We start from the raw sequence: 17,851 nt of genomic DNA, 5'->3' as shown, positions 1-17,851 counted from the left end.
AACAAAAGTAAAGATCAAACACTGAACTGATGACATGGATGCGCTACAAGCGCTCTCTAACAAAATCGCTTCTTGAAAAGTGAAACCAAACAAAGAAGCCACAATTAGGAATGTCAATTCTAATCGTTAAAATCAATAATCTTGAATAACCACCAAAATGAATTGGATTTATGTATGGAAATTTGGGTATATTTTTGGATATGGGCAAAAACCATGAATAATATTCGATGGTTTTGGATATGGTTATAGGGTCCCCAATCCGTATCCGTTCCCGAATCCGAACCGAATTATGTATAATATAATAGTATTTATATATAATTATATAATACATATATATATATATATATTATTCACCGAATCCATGACCTTGAGGATACAAAAGTTTCACTGTGTGAGTTGTATTTTGTGGGCAAGTTAAAAAGTTTTGATATGAATCAAAATCTATAATAATCCAAACCAACAGTACTTATCGGAGATATCAAAGATCAGCCAACATTATCAATATTTAGCTTTAATTTTTATGCTCCACAAAATCCATTCATTAAATCATTTTATACGTCAAATATTTAATGACGAAATTAATATTTACTAAATTATCATGCGTCAATTGAACAAATATACTTTTTGTATTGACGAAAATGAGTATAACTGTTAACCAATGATGAATTTGCTACCCGGTGGGTATGATTATGGATAATACCTGATGGTTAATTGGCGGTTATAGACATGGTTAATTTTTCATGATTATGAAGATGGATATAGCATTTCGGTCCTCAAACCGAACCGTTGTCATCTTTAACCACATCAATTTAACTCCATTTCTATAATTCCAAGCATTAAATTCCATAGAAAAAAAATATAACAATTAAAAATCCTGAATGAAATATATATTGAGAAGTTTGAAATCCAACAAACAGAAACCAAACACAATCAGAACAATCCGAATTGGGCACCCATTCCATGAAACAGAGGCTACGATTGTGAGATCCCCAAATCGAAGTGGGTATTGTGAGTTCCCCAAATCAGGCACCCACTCCATGAAGCCTTCAACCCTACCTTCTTTTTCTCTCCCCTAAATTGTGCACCCACCTCATGAAGCCTCTCAGAATGACATCGATACCAAACACCCCCCACCTAAGTGGAAAATGACCAAAGTAGTCCCAATTCCTGTCTGTTCGATCCAGATTAAATAAAGAAAAATAGTCATTTCCCCTACCCACAAGGCATCAGACTCCGGGCCCAAACGCAATAGCCTAAGCCCTTTTTTTGGTAGAGAAGGGCTTAAATGTAGAAACTCGATGGCAAAACCATGAATAACTTAAAATCAAATCCTAGATAAATAATGCAATCACATCCTTCAACTTTTCTTCTTTTCTAAGAAACTGGAAATTCATTACCAGGGAAAAAGCCAAAGAGAATAAGGGAATCCGAAAAATAGCGGCCAAATGAGTTACATAACAACAAAGAAGGATTAAGACAAATAAGGTACCGCCGCTAAGGCACAAGCAAGGCACAAACGTCAACCCAAAACTTGCAAATCCTATAACCAATAAAGGGCAAGTCTGCCCATCCTTGTTCAGGATTCTCACCAGAAAGGATGGGGGCTTATCGACTCAAACCACTTAGCGCATTCCCGACAGTTGTTGCAACGCCACAAAATCAGCCACTTCATTTGATGATTTTCACACCTAAGACAAGGAGCAAGACTAAATGGTCCTCACAATCTACATCACATGGCTCAAGATAAGATAGATCTCCCAATCACAGCTCTCCAAACCGTGTTTCAGAAACAAAACAACAAGCTTGGAAAAAGATTCCACCACAACATCCGAGAAGTTCCTCCTTGATTGCCCGAGCTTCTGCCATAATGACACTCAATATGGCCATCTCAACCCAGCCCACCTCCAAACACCATCGACCACCGTCCAGCATAACAATCCCTACATGACACCTAGCCTCTATCCCAATCCAGGTGTCATCCACGTTCACCTTAACGGAATGGAGGGGAGGGGGAGACTAAGGAAGAGACCTGCCAATTTGATTAGTCCTGACGACCTGCCTAAAATGAGAAGTCTTCGATGCCATAAAAAAAACAACCCCAACTCGGTAGAAATCGCATGAATAATGACGGAATGAGATAGGGGGCATTGCTCAAAGATGGCTTTGCATCTTGACTTCAAAAAGTACCAACAAGTGAGAGCAACCAAGGAGAGGAATTTAACGTTGTCCTTGGTGTTCCCAACTGCCACCCTACCACAACCCAGTAGCCAAGCATTAGTGGTAAAGATTGAAGCATGGCCAATTCGGAAGCTAAGATGACCACTGAACCAAATGGCCTCCACCCATGGCAGAGAAGGAGAATGTGTTTAACAGATTCCTCCTGATCATTACACAATGGAAACAAAGAAGAGGGAGAACATCTTTGATTAAATAAGTTTGATTTTATGGCCAAAGCCCCTTTAACCCCATGCCACCAAAAAAAAAAAAAAAAAAAAAATCTGAACTTTCGGAGTAGTATCCAAGCTCTAAATAAGCCTTCATACAAAATGATTCACGATTTAAGAGGGGTGTCGTGAGACAGGAACTCCGATTTCTATTTTTTCCATGTTGCCACCAATACCCGGATTTAACTAAAGTATTTCCTTTTTTTATCGAACAACCAGATCGCATGCACCTCCTTAACCAGGATGACCTCAGAAATAGAGTCCAACTGCAACACCCTATATTCTTGATTAGTGATAGAACTCATTGAATGGTCCAAGGCCACCGTTGCCCCATCCATAAGATTGGATTACCTATAAGTAAGACCAGGGATCCACCGATCCCTTTATATATTAACATGTGCCCCACTAAGAATTTGTCAATGGGCCCCCTTGAGAATCAGATCTCTTCCGTCTAGCAATCTGGACCAACTCATGCCAATTGATACATTGCGTGCTGCAGGAAAAATTAAACTTAGCCAACTAGAATTTCACAATCACAGCATCAATATCTTTGCAAAGGTTCTCCGGAAACACGTTCATCGAATAAGACAGCACTACCAAGGCAACCGCCTTAATCAGGACCTCGTGGCCCGCCTGGGATAAAAACTGGTGCTTCCACCCTTGAGTCTTTGCAGTAACCCTCTCCTTAACATATCCCAAGGCCTCACGTTTATATTTCCCTCAGACCGTCGGAATGCCAAGATATGTATCAGGATCCTCGACTTTAGTCATATTCAGAATAGTACACGAAGCATTTCGAAGTACTGATGAAGTGTTGGCACTTAAACATATAACCGACTTTTACAGGCTTACCTCTTGTTCGGAGGCTTGGCAAAAAGCTTTCGATAAACAAGAGATATTCTTACATTATCCTCTGTAGCCTTTAGAAATATGAGAGTGTCGTTTGTGAATAAGAGATAAGATAAGCGGGGCCCATGAACACTAATCTAAATCCCATTCAAACCCCAGTTCGCCACACTAAGTAGAAGGTATGAAAGGACCTCACTAACAATAAAAAAAATTTAAAAAAAAAAAAAAAAAAGATAAGGGGAGAGCAGGTCACCTTGACGAAGTTCCCGTGATAGTTTAAAATTTTTTTCAAGGCACCCATTGAGAAGGACCGAGAACTCTACAATTGACACACTTCGCATAACGAGGTCCACTCAATGTCTAGCAAACCCCATTTTCACCATTACCGCCTTAAGGAAATCTCACTCCACATGCTCATAGGCCTTATTTATGTCTAATTTAATTCCCAACTCGAAATTGCGCTTCTTTTTTCCAGAGCTTGAGGAAATGGAAGACTTTGTGTACGATTACAATGTTATCTTGGATCTATTAGCCTTGCACAAAAGCATTTTGACTAGGTGAGATAATCTTCGGCGAAAATAGTTTCAACCTATTAACCAATATCTTGGAGAGAACCTTGTATGAAAAGTAACAAAGGCTAATTGGCTGGAATTGGTTCACAAATTCTGGATTGGGGGTTTTCGGGATTAGCAAAATGTGTGTGGGATTAAGGCTACGTGGGCAAGCCCCAACGTTCAAGCATCTAACTGCCAACCCCTTAACTTCCCCATAAATGAGATCCCAATATAAGTGGAAAAATATGCCTTGAAACCTATCAGGCCCCAGAATTTTTTAGCCCCCCATTTGAAAAACAGCCTCCTTAATCTCGAAATCCTTAATTGGTTAGACCAGTGCCTCATTCATCTAGGACATGATAACCATGTCCACACAGTCTAGCAGATCACCCAAATCATGATGACTTACTGAAGTGAACAGGTTTTGAAAATTACTCTCTACCATGCGCTGAACCCCAAAAAGACTCTCTACCTAATTGCCCAGCTGGTCCCACACCTTGATCACGCAATTATGCCTTTTGTGCTGAATGGTGGACTAATGAAAGAAAGCCTTATTAGAATCACCAGCTTAGAGCCATTTAATACGAGCCTCTAGTGCCAAAATTACTCATCTTTCTTGAGCATGTTTAAACGGCTAGTGGTTTCCTTTATCACATCCAGATTTTCCTCCCAATTTATTTGCAAAGATCCAGATCCTCTGATAAGTTAACGATCATCAACTTTCTTTCTTACAGGTTTTCTCTACTTCATTTCTTAAGGTTCTCTTTGGCACCCCAATTTTCCTTCACCACTTGTATAGCCAAGTACCCTTGATGTGGTGGCTCCAGCTATTAACCACAACCTTTTGTAGCCCACATCCAAAGTCCAGAAGGCCTAAACCTGAAAAGGCATGATCTTTTAATCAAGTTAGGGCAGGAGTTGACGATTAGAGGAGTATGATCAGATGTTTTCACAATGGCATGGGTGACCATAGTTTGTAGCCAACGCTCATGCCAATACCCATTTACCAGCTCGCGGTCCAATTACTCTTCCACCAGCCTGTTGTTCCGAGTCTTTCTCCATGTAAATTTAGGTCCACAAAAGCCAAAATCTATCAATTCCATCTTCGCCATAAAATCATGCAGGTACATGGGCTGAAAGTGCGACCCCTGATTTTCGACCTCCTTCTCTTAGTCCCAAAGAAGTTCATTCAAATCACCACCACAGAACCAGAGATGATTAGAAGGCTGGAACACCTCCACCTCCCATTTCCAAAACTTATCCTTCTTAGATCTATAAAGGTTACCATACACTCAAGATGCATGAATCCATTCATTATGTCCCTCTAAGCAAAGTTCGGAGTGGATCAATTTTTTTGTGAAAAATACTACTTCACAAGTATCGTCCTACCAGAGACTCAAGCCACCCTATGCCTTAATTGGAGGAACATTGAAGCCATTGTTGTAGCCTATCCACCTTTTTACCTCATCAATTTTGTTGCCTTGAACTGGATTGACATAACTTATAGCACTCATGGGCACGTCAGAGCTGGACCAGTTTGTTGGGCTATCTCCAGATTGAAATATCTCTTTTGTCACTCTAGGGGGCCCTCGTCCACAATTTCTTCAATTTGGAGTCTCTTATTATGAGGATTATTCCTCACCCTTATAAAGCGCCACGTTTTCTTGACAACAAATCCATTCCTCATAACCACCTAATGTGGTCTACCTATTGAACCCCGAGCCATTGGACCATGAATAGTTAAAATCTTCTCACCCATATATCTGGTTCTATCTGGGCTATCATGCAAGACATTCATCGTGCTTCAATCATGAAATGTTCTGTCCTAAACCTCCAGGGGCTGCAGGTTATCCATCCCCAGATCTTCTTCCTTCTGCACTCCTGCTCGAGAATGTTCCCTTTCTCGCCTATTAGGTATTTCGTTTCTCCTTGCTAGCCCCAGCAGGCCTACGATCTCTCTGCAACATAGGTAGAGTATTGGCCAGCTCCAAGAAGTCTCGCACCGTCTTAGTCATGGGCCAATCCCCATAAGCAGCCACGTCATTGTTACTAGGTAGGAATGTACATTCATTGACAGCATGCCCAATTCTTCCACATCTATAACAAAAGTCCTAAAGTCTCTTGTATCTGAACTTTATCCATGAGTCACGATCACCCGTGTTTGCTAACCAGCATCCCTTGGCAAAGGGAATCGTGGTATTAACCAGGACGCTCACCCTAAGAAAACCTCTGGCAAGAGATATGTCTTCAAGCTCAAAGAACTCTCCCGCTTCCCCATATAGCTTCCTCACATTTTCCTATGTTCTAAGGTTAAGAAGAACCCTTTTCATTTGGATCCATAAATGAACTAAGTGCATATATATCTCCTCCAAAGATAGTCCTATGGACCACATCTTCACAGATAGGTTTTGTTTCATTACCGCCCAAGGAACCTGCATCAAGATACGGTTAGCCACATCTTCATCCCTAACAAAGATGATATACATATTACATATTGTCATTGACTTAATTGACTTGTGTATCTCCAAACTCTTTCCAAGAACTTCTCAGAATGTTACATACCCCCCACTTTTTTAGTTGTTAGTCCATTAATACCGAGCTAACCAACTTGATTCCTTGTTCCATGCTCCAGAGCTCTAGAACCCTCTCCAATTGAACCGCAAGCTCTTCAACGTTTTCTTGTGCCATAATCCTTATGTTTCCCATCCGTACTCTGTTTTGCTTTCTTACTATTCCTCCAGTAGCAAAGATATCCCTTCCAAAATCTCGTACTTTGGAGCTATTAAAGCTTCCCAGGTGATTGTGGTTCTTAAATCCCTGAGTAAAGCACCAATGAAGAATATATCCAAGAAAGATAATCAGGCAGGCAAAAAGTGTTATCCCTCTAGACAATGTTTAGATTGAAAGCAAGATCTGGGCCCAAATCTTGTAATTACTCCATTGTTCTGAATAGTTAGCCATCATATCGCAAACTAAAGGTGCTAACACGGATGTTGTTGTCTTTCTTCCCATTAATCAGCCTCCAGCCACTAAGACTAAGACAGGGGAACCATGAGATAGGGGAGTTAAAGGCAATTAAGAGAATGAGGGAACCAGGGCAGATGATGTAAGTGGGCAAAGAGCTTCGATTTAATAATGAACTTGAAGGTGGTTAGGACCAAAGGGAACAAAAGGAAAATTTCAAAAACCATCACCCACCAACAAAATTAAGGCTTGCGAACTCACAAATTGGGGAACAAAGTTAAGAATATAGGTAGATTAGGACTGTGAAATAATAAGGAGCCTTGTGGGTAGATAAGGGCAGAGACAGCAAAGGTTAATTGCCAAGAAATGCATCCACCAACAAATCTAGGGTTTGTGTGAAACTTAAGTGGGGAAAAACGACAAAGAGGACCCTAGCTTAGACCCCACCCCAACACAGACCCCAACTACACAATCTCCCAGGGAAAGAGGTACTGGACTTTGTTGTATGAGGAAAGATGCTCACGGCAGAGAATAAGGCTCTCACAAAAAGAGAAAAACTCTCACAATAGAGAGAGACTCTCACACCAGACAGAAATATTGACAATTCCTCATAATATAGCATCCCCAACTTTAGACTATAGTAATAACTACAAATATGTAGATACAAAGAACAAAGATTCACATAGTATAGCACACTGCTAGTTCCACTAATCAAGGAATAAGGATTTTTACAAGTCTCAATAAGACGGACACTTAAATTATCACTAACAAAACAATGTGTCTGCATCGATTTTTAGAATATCTTTCCAACATTTTAATTATGAATTTGAATTTTCTGACTAAAATTTAAGAAAATCCTTAAAAATTAAAGAAATTTATGTGGCAGCAAGTGACAAATGCTCACAAACATGTAGAGCACTAACATGCTGACATCACTATCAAGGTACGCAGAATCGAAATCGAACTGAACTGAATGTGAGTTCAGCGTGTTGATTGCATGCGTAATTTGTTTAGATTTTCGAGATCTCTTTGAATAGAAATGTTCATTTTCAATTTTGGGGGCATGTGAAATTGAAGATTTGATAGTTGCATTTTGGTTGATTTGTGCTGGTAGGTTGTGTAATTGATTGATCACTGATTTTTCTGTTGCGTAATGATCTGATTCTGTAAGTATATGCAATTCTTTGTGATTACTGATTAGTGTACCCCACCAATTTGAAATTGTGTTTATTGTGTATTACAAGTTCAGACATTGTGGAATTTCGCAGCTAGATGTAGTTGGACTCTGCTTAAGACTTTGATGTTCCAAAATGAAGTGTCATTAGCTATGGTCAAATGTCATCGAAAAAGACATTTTTCCGTCTAAATACGTATTTTCCGATAGAAAAAAAATAAATAAATAAACCCTTGCTAGGTGTCAGAAATTGTCAGATTGGAAATTTTTTTTTTTTCTGACCAGCTGTCGAAAATACTTTATTCCACACACAAGATTTGTCGTTAGTAGTTAGTTTTTGTCAAAATAAAAATTTGAAAACAACAAACTTCTTTCGTTTCCAACATGTTAATATGATCACCAACACATAAATTGTTAAACCCCGCCCCCAAACTAACTGTAAATTCATTTTTTTTCCCCTAAAGATTTATTGAAATTACAATTATACCTTATATCCCTTACCCAATCCGGGTTTCTTTTGGGATATTCCTCATATTTTCTCTCCTCTCATTGCCTGCCACGTGACAGCCCACTAACTCACCCTATATATATCTCTCTCTTTTTTCCCCAAGCTCTCTCTCTTTCTCTCTCTCTCTCTCTCACTCTCTCAACTCACTCTTCTCTCTCTGCCCTTACCCAACCGACGACACACCCACACACACCCAGGCACCCCCACACCCAAGGAGATCCAACAGGGACGACAACACCACACTCACCACCGTGGAAGCACTCTCTCTCTCTCCCTCTCTTTGTCCATGTGGAACACGGTGAACCTTGGCGAATCCCATGGTGTTTGAGTGAAAACCCGGCCACCTCCAATTGTTTCATGGTGAATCTCAGGTTCCAACCTTTCCCTCTTGTCTCTATCTTTAATTTGCTAGTTAGATCGGAGATTAGTAGGTTGGTTTGCCATTGATCGGAGCACAAGAGGCTCCGGCCTCTTTCCCTAATGAGAAACAAAATCAAGGCCTTTGGGCCTAAACCAAAAGCCCAAGCCTTAGGGTAGCACAAAACCCAAACCCTTGTCTTTTAGGCCTTCGGGCCATTTAGAACTCGGACCTTGGCCCGTTAAACCCAAATCCATATAATTATTTATTTTATTTAATTTCCAAAACCCAAAGGCACTTGAGCCGGGCTTTCAAGCCCAGGCCTTTTGACCCAAAACCCTTAAACCTTTTTAGACCGAAGCCTTCGAGCTGTGCATAGCTTGGGCCACCAACCTAAGGAACCCAAGCCCAAGATCTCAGGCCTAGGCCCAAACCCTAAGCCCAGTTGTGGGTGAGCATGCGTGTGACTGGCGCATGGGATACACGCGCCATCAACTTTTCCGGCGACGCATGACCATACTCGAGGTTCCATTTAATGTTTTTCGACGTCCTAAATCTGTTTATGACGTCCATTTCCTGAAATTCAATCATTTGAGTATAGTTTTATTAATTGTACCCTTTATGTGCTTAGGTATGAATATTAGAGACAATTTCATCATTTCTATTTCGTACGGCTCTTCGACAATGGAGTATCTGCGAGTGGACCCCTTCTAAAATGCATGTTTTAATAGTAGAAATGCATACATGAAAAGCATGATTTAATGACTACATTTTATGAAACACTTTATGAGATATTATGCTTACTGAGAATATTTTGAATTACCATATTTTATCGAATTGATGTTCTTTGCAGTATATATGATGGATGACTATATACTGCTTACAAACATGTTTTTACACACTTCTTTATAGTATATATGATGGATGACTGTATGCTATGAAGATGTTTTTGAGATATATGTACCTATGTTTGGAAAGTGTATATTCAATGTTTTTGCGCATATCTAGTGGTCACTAGTCTACCTACAGGTGAAGATAAGAGTTGGCTTTGGGCCGGGAGAAATAATCTCTAGCTTTGGGCCAAGAGACCTGGTAGTTGACTGCAGGCTGGGAGATATAATTATTGAACACCACGGGTTACTAGGATACCACTAGTTAGCACACACTATATACGAGATATGTTTCATGAAAGGTTTTATAGCATGCTAGGGTTTCGGAAAACCTATCACATATTATGCTATTAGTTTTCAAAAAACTTTTGGGGTTAGTATGTTGATAACTGCTTCAGTATTATATATATACACACACACACACACACCAACTTGGTCCACTCATGTTTGTTTTGTGCCCCCTCAGAACATAGGAATGAGGAATACGATTCGAGATACAAGACGTTCCCCTACCAGTGATACCACGCCATCCTCTCTGCTTTGACTTCTATTGTAATAGCACCTCTCTATTTTATCTTCCGTTTGTACTCTGAATTAGTTGTACGCTCTGAACATGTCGTGCATTATCTATCTTTTATCATTGTTGGCAGTTGAATATTAGTATATTATTTTTGTAATGCGAACGAAATTTATACGCATGTTTTACATGTTCTTAGCATATGCATTTATTAAATAGTTTGTGTCACCCTCAGGTGTCGGCCACGTGGCCATCCCGATGTCCCTCGAACATCAGGATCGGGGTGTGTCATAAATGAGCATCGAAAATACTTTCCATGCAACATCTATTTTTTGCGATGATGTATTTTCAACAAAATCTCAGGTTTCAGAAATTTTATTTCCAACAATGAAATATGTATTTTTGATGGCCTAGCTTGTTGTAAACAATAGGGTAAATTACAATTTACCCACTTAAGTTTAGATGCAATTGCAATCTCATACATCTTTAAAACATTTTAATTTCATATTTTGATTATTATTTTATTGCAATTTCATACATCCATTAGTCAAATCGTCAATTGACCAATAAGGGACGACGTGACATATAAAAAATCCACATATTTAGATGATGTGGTAAATAAAAATAATTAAACATTAAAAAATTCACAAAAAAAAAAAAACAAAATGGGCCCCACCCATTTTATTTTTTACCATGTTCAGTAGTCATTAACGAGAACGAAAAGGCATGAAAAGATACAAAAATATTGTAAAAGAATTGAACGAGATATTTTATATTAACGAAATCACCTACAAGTTATCTTAGAAAAAAACCTAAACTAATAAATTTAAAATACGTATTACAATCCTAAAATATGTCCTATAACAGTTGTCTGTTTCCACTTCCAAACAAACATTGAGGAGTTTGGTTGCAGCTTTCAAGTCTTCATGAGTTCACGTGTGGGGACTACAACAATTGACCATATAAAATAAATTTCTTCTACGACAAAAAACAATGATTTATGCATTCAAACCACGATAAATTGACCATATGAAATAAATTTCTGCTGCGATACATTTCTGCTCGAAGTAATCTACCTCATGATTGCTAGAATCTCCCTCATGATTTCCTTGTCCCTCTTTTCCAGCGACACGCGCGCTTAAATCAAACAGAAGAAAATAATGAACCATGATTCAGAAATGAATAAAACAAATTGTAGATTCATGCAACACAAATTGTAGATTCATGCAACACGGGGGACATATTATTTCCGTCTTCAAAACTGAATTGTTGTCATCCCTACTCTTCTCAAAAACCTCCCTGCCGGTCTCAAAGCTGAAGTTTCACCTCTCTAGAACTTCATTGGTTACCTTACTCATTATGACCAGAACAACCCTGTAATTTGCCCACTCGAAGGGCTCCCTGGTTCAACCTTGGAGCTTCCATGACGCAACTTCTCATCTAAAGAACGCATCTCATCTCAAAAATCCTATTCAGGTTTTCTGCCAGATGATGAAAAGGATTACCAGGAGGATTATAGAGCATGGCATTAGAAAAAGTCAGCATCAAATTAACCAAGGATTGTATCCAAATTACTAAATAAAAAGAATTTACAGAACTTCAACATCAAATTAACCAAGCATCAAACCCAACTCAAATTTGTTGACTTCCGAACTATCCGAGTACAAAAAAATCACGCCATTGACTTATAACGCAATTTGGCCCCAAATACCACGTAATTACCAAAATCCCAAAAACATAAAGCACCAAAAAACACCATACAAATTCATCACACCACCGCCACCAGAAAAAGAAAAACCCAAAAATTAAAAGTAACAAGTAGGGGTGGGCATAAAAACCGTGGAACAGAGAAACCAAATCGAACTGCGACAAAATAAACCATGTTGACAAAAAATAGTCAAACATAGGTTCAAGAACTAAACGAACCGTTCATAGCGGTTCCAGTTTCGGTTTTCATGTTGGTAGAACCACTTTTAACTGAACCGAACCGAACCGAACCGTGAATATAAATAAATAATTAAATTTAATAGTTGATACAGGTGTCACTAAATAAGTGGTGAAACCCAAACTGGTTTCACCTAGTGTGACAACATTTCTCTTTCACTTGCATGATTCACCTGTTGAGATAAGGCACATAATTGGGAGGACAAACAAAAAAAAAAAAAAAAAAAAAAAAAAAAAAAAAAGGGTCATTTTCACTCATAGATCTCCAAATTTGACATTCAGGTCTCGATTTCATATTTTTCTTTGATACAATGATCTTAAGTGTTCGGTTACATCTTGCTTTTTTCTTTCCCTTTTTCTTGGGATTTATTTTAATCTCTTGATAAGTCCCTTTTATGCTTAAACTATTGTATTCGTACATTCTTATTGCATAGTGGGTGTATTTGTATGTGTGGATGTATATTTGTATTATGAATGTATATGTACATTTGAATTGTGTTTCTTTTTTTGTTTGCTTGGTGTCAAGGACATTTGCATTTGATTTAGTATTTGTAAAGGATATGTTTTGGTTGTAACTTTGTATAACCATTTTAGAAGTCGTATTTGAATGCAAGCATCCAAAAAACAAGAAAAAAAAAAAACCAAGCAAACTTTGAATACCATTTTGATTTGGTATTCAAATGGTTTAGTATTCGAAACCGTAAGTCAGCATGAACCAAACCGGAACCCTTTGGATAAAGTGCATGTGTTTATATATATTGTTACAGTTATTATTTAAATAGACATTGAATTTGTAAATTCCTAGTAGAGTGTATATAGGAATCCTATCTTATTCCTATAGGCTTTGTATTACATGTGAGGCAAGTAAGCCCACAATGTTTACTCTCAATAAAGGCATAAGTGATAGGAATCGGCATCGCAAAAATTACACAAACTCTCTCTTTTCTCTATCTTTGTCGCTGCTCTCTCTCTCTTTACATTCATTTAAATTAGCCTACAACACAATATCAAGCACGCTCTCGATGCTATGCTAAGGATCTTAACAATTACAAACCCATTAACTATATCCATCACGAAATCCAAAAAAAAATCTAAAACACAGTTTCAATTTTGATATATTTTTTTTTCAGTCTTGATTGCATCAAACATTCACCATGAAGTATGAACCCAACTTTACGTATTTCGAATTATAGATTATGTTTAAATTTAGTTCGCAATTATATCATTATTGAATGTAAATTGAATATGTGTGAATAAGAAAAGAAAAAAAAGAAAAAGAAAAAAGAAATCTGTTTTTTCAAACCCTAATGCGTACGAGCCGCGACCTATAACCACCGAGCCACACTAAGCTAGCCCGCTCCCTATAAACGATGTTGTTTTTGCATCGTCCTCTCTACATAATTGGGCCGTCGCTCAGGCTTGCCTAAAGAGCTCAAGCTTGCCTAAAGATGATCTTGCAGTCATCTTTTTTACCGTTTTCTTGTGAACCCATCACCCCCGATGGCTAGAAATCGTCCCTCACAGTGAAAGCTCGTCATCTCCAACCACCTATATCGAGATTTGAAAGATTTTTGTTGAATCTCTTTGATTTTGGAGCCCCTTCTCGTGAATACATGCTCGCCGACGACCACCTCGATCATTTTTTAGCTCTAGGTGTCGTTGGCCTTCGATCACAGCCATAATGCATCTACAACAACACCTGTGACCTTCTCCTGCAAATTCGAAACCATATGGATATGGGATTAAATTTAGTGTTTCATTGTATAATCGTATTCGTCAATTTTCTTCACTATAAATGAATGTTTTAATGGTTTTATATATGTCTAATTGTTTTGGAAAGATGAAGTATGAATAATGGATAGGGTTAGGAATGAGGATATCTGAGGTAAAGTGGAGTGGCCACAATTGAAGATAAGATGAGAGAAAATCGGTTAAGATGGTTTGGACAAGTGGACCGCAGACCTACAAATGCTCCGGTTAAAAGATGTGACTATGAGGTTAGGCTCAACACAAATGGGGTAGAGGAAGACCTAGGAAGACTTTGAAAGAGACGATAAGAAAAGATATCAAGTATTTTGAGCCAATGAAAGACTTGGCGCAAAACCAAGCGAAATAGCATTATAAGATTCATAGAGTTGACCCCATTTAGTGGGATAAGACTTGGTTGTTGTTGTTGTTGTTGTATGATCTATGAATTACTTAAGTCTAAAGTAGGGACAAAATTGCATTATATTCATCTTACCTACGAAAGTGGACTTCAATTTTAAGTTAATTACAATTGTGCCATTATGTTTGTGTGGGTTGTGCTTCAGCCGGGTTGGGCCTTTTTCTTTGGGCTGACATAACCCATTGAAAAGGTTTAACCCCTGAAGGGTCAAATGGCATTTGTGCCCTCTTTACATTCCAAATCTAACAGACAGATTGGCATGGGTCTTTAGGTCATTCAAGATTTTGTTGGGGGGGTTTGTCTGGGTTTAATGGGATTAAGGGAGTGGATGAGGACTATGGTGGTGTTGCAAGGACAGAAAAAGCGAGAATGAGAGAGACTGAGGGAGAGAAAAAAAAAGTGAGGGAAAGAATGCTTGCTAAAGAGGACATAGAAGGGGAAAGAGAGAGAAAGAAAGAGAAAGAGTGAGCGAAAGCGCACACAAAGACATGAAGGCTGGAAATTGAGGACGAAATCCATGCTTACAGAGAATGATTGAGATTTGAAGCCCTGCCTGCCTCAGCTGATTGAAAATGTGATAGGTACCAATTAATCGAAGCTGGGTTTCGACCTCAATCTGTTGCAATAATGGAGGAATATGGAGATAGAGATAAAGAGCACAGAAAACGTGTTTTGTATTTTTTAATATATTTTTCATATAACTGTTAGTAAAGTGAGAGTGTTATTGCTCCATTTAAGAGCAACTCCACCGGAGGCTATAGCCTAGTGGACATGCAACCCAAAAGCTTATCTCCCTTGCTCCAGCCCATGCGGGCAATTGGGCTCGGGGAAGGCCCGGTGGACAGGCTAGGTAGGAATCCACAGCCCGAGAGCCTGACGGCCAACTGATGCAAGATTGACGTCATGATGACATCAGCCATGTTATAAAATTAATAAAAAATATAAAATATTAATAAAAAATGTAAAAATTTAATTAAAAAATGTAAAAAAAATTAATAAAAGGGTAAAAAATTAATAATTTTTTTTAAATGTAAAATATTAATAAAAAATCAGAAAAATAAATAAAAAATAAAAAATAAAATTGATTTAATTTTGAGAGTTTTAACGAAAAGCCCACGATATTGTTCACTTTAATGAAAAACTACATTTTTACACTAAAAAGTCAAACTTAGTACTATTCACTTTACCCTTTATTTTGTCCTTATCATTAAAACTCAAAGTTTTCAAGTCTTTTTCATTAGTTTTCCTTTTAATTTTTCTATAAATATGTTATCATTATCTTCAAACTTACACCACAATTTTATATTTTCTCAAATACTTTAGTTTGTAATTTCTTATTTAATGACACGTGGTACAATGAGACTGAATAAAAATCTTATCAGAAATTACAAATAAAATTATTTTTTATTATTTTATAAAATAAAAAATACTAATATTTTAGTGTCTATTGCCATGGCTATTCAATTTAGGGATAGAGATGCAAAAGGTAGTTACTATTCATTAAAGGCAATTACTATTCACTAGGGGATTCAATAATAAGTTGCCCTAGGGGGCCTTTGATATGCTGAAGTTGTTCTAAAGGGACTAGAGACGGAAGTGCCAACAAGGCATTCCACTCACTAACAAACTCCATAAATGACAAAATAAAAAATTACGATAAAAAACTATTTTTCTTAGTGATCGAGCAATTCACTAAATAAAGGATCCTATCATTACTCCCTCCTTATGACAACCTTGTCCTCAAGGTTCACAACTGAAACTCTAGAAACTTGATCTTGAATTCAATGAAATCTTCCCAAGTTGCATCATTAGCAACTTGACCAACCCAATCGATGAGCATTTCCGTAAAGGCATAACTCTGCCTGCCATTCCTAAGGAATGCATGTCGCAAAGTAACAACACTGTTTCAGATCTCCAATTAGTCTTAACCAATTCATATTATTAAGATTTTTCCATTTCCCAAAACTCTTATGTAGATCCAACTCCGCCCGCATTTCCTAGGGAATGCAGGTTGCAGAGTATCGATTCGATGTTAAAAGTCATCCAACAAACCAATTCGTCATCGATGAGGTACCATCTCGACACGAGTTTTCTTTTTTTCTTGAATACGATGTGACTATTCATGCAGTATGAAGGTTGCACAACCGTGCCGAAAAACAACAAATCCGGAAGTCGTGACATCCAAATGATGTCATGACCAACACACTACTACAATAACAGAAGATCCTAAGTATGCTCTGATACCAAATTGACATGCCCGACCCTAATATTCTCTCAAACACCAGGATAGGCATGTGCTGGCCGACACCCGAAGGTGACGAAGCCATATTAGAATGCATGAGAACAAGAAATATGAATAAAATAATACAAATTTAAATATAATAAATATGCATTTAAGGAACGTGTTCAGAGCATACACTAATCTAGAACACTAAAAAGAAATAATATAAATTGAATGAACCAAGAGATGGGTCCTACACCGAAAGGACTCGAAGATGTCGATGCAGAAGTGCCTTGATGCTGGGATTGTACACCTCAAATCTAAATCCTGAGGGGGCGCAAAACAAACATGAGTGGACCAAGTTGATATATATATATATATATATAATACTGAAATAGTTATCAACATACTAACTCCCAAAATTTAATGAAAACTCAATAGCATAATATGTAGTAAGTTTTCCGAAAACCCTAGCATGCCATAAAACCTTTCATGAAACATATCTCGTTTATAGTGTGCTACAGAGCTGTATCCAATAACAATTTTCCCGGCCCAATGCCAGCTCCATGTCTCTAGGCTGAAAGCCAAAGATTATTTCTCCCGACCCAATGCCAATAACCATATCCCTCGCCCGTAGGTGGAACAGTGACCACTAGATAGGCACAAAACCATTGAACATAGTCTTTCCAAACATAGGTACATATATCTCAAAACATCTTCATAGTATAAAGTCATCTATCATCTATACTATAAAGAAGTGTGTAAAAACATGTTCTAAATAGTATATAGTCATCCATCACATATACTACAAAGAACATCTGTTCGATAAAATATGGTATTTCCAAAATATTCTCAGTAAGCATAATATCTCATAAAACGTTTAATAAAACGTAATCATTAAATAATGCTTTTCATGTATGCATTTATACTATTAAAACATGCATTTTAGAAGGGGTCCACTCACAGATACTTCGTTGTCGAATAGTTGTAAGAAATAGGAATGACAGAAATGCCGCTAACAATTACACCTAAGCACATAAATGGTACAATTAATAAAACTATATTCAGACGATTGAATTTGGGAAAACAAACGTCAAAAATAGATCCAGGACGTTGAAATTAGTCTAGGAGGGGTCCCGGATGAAACCTGAAAAAAGTCAACAAAAGTCAACATTGACTGTTGACCGATCAAGGTCAAAGTCAAAGTCAACGGGTTAGGTTAACCAGGTTAGATCAATCGGTTTAGTGGGTTGGATCCGAA

Source organism: the organism of the source record quoted next, unplaced genomic scaffold (assembly GCF_019419815.1).
Source record: "Pyrus x bretschneideri cultivar Hongxiangsu unplaced genomic scaffold, Pyrus_bretschneideri_v1 Contig15, whole genome shotgun sequence".
In the NCBI taxonomy this organism is placed as follows: Eukaryota; Viridiplantae; Streptophyta; class Magnoliopsida; order Rosales; family Rosaceae; genus Pyrus; species Pyrus x bretschneideri.
Note: the sequence above shows the minus strand (reverse complement) of the source record.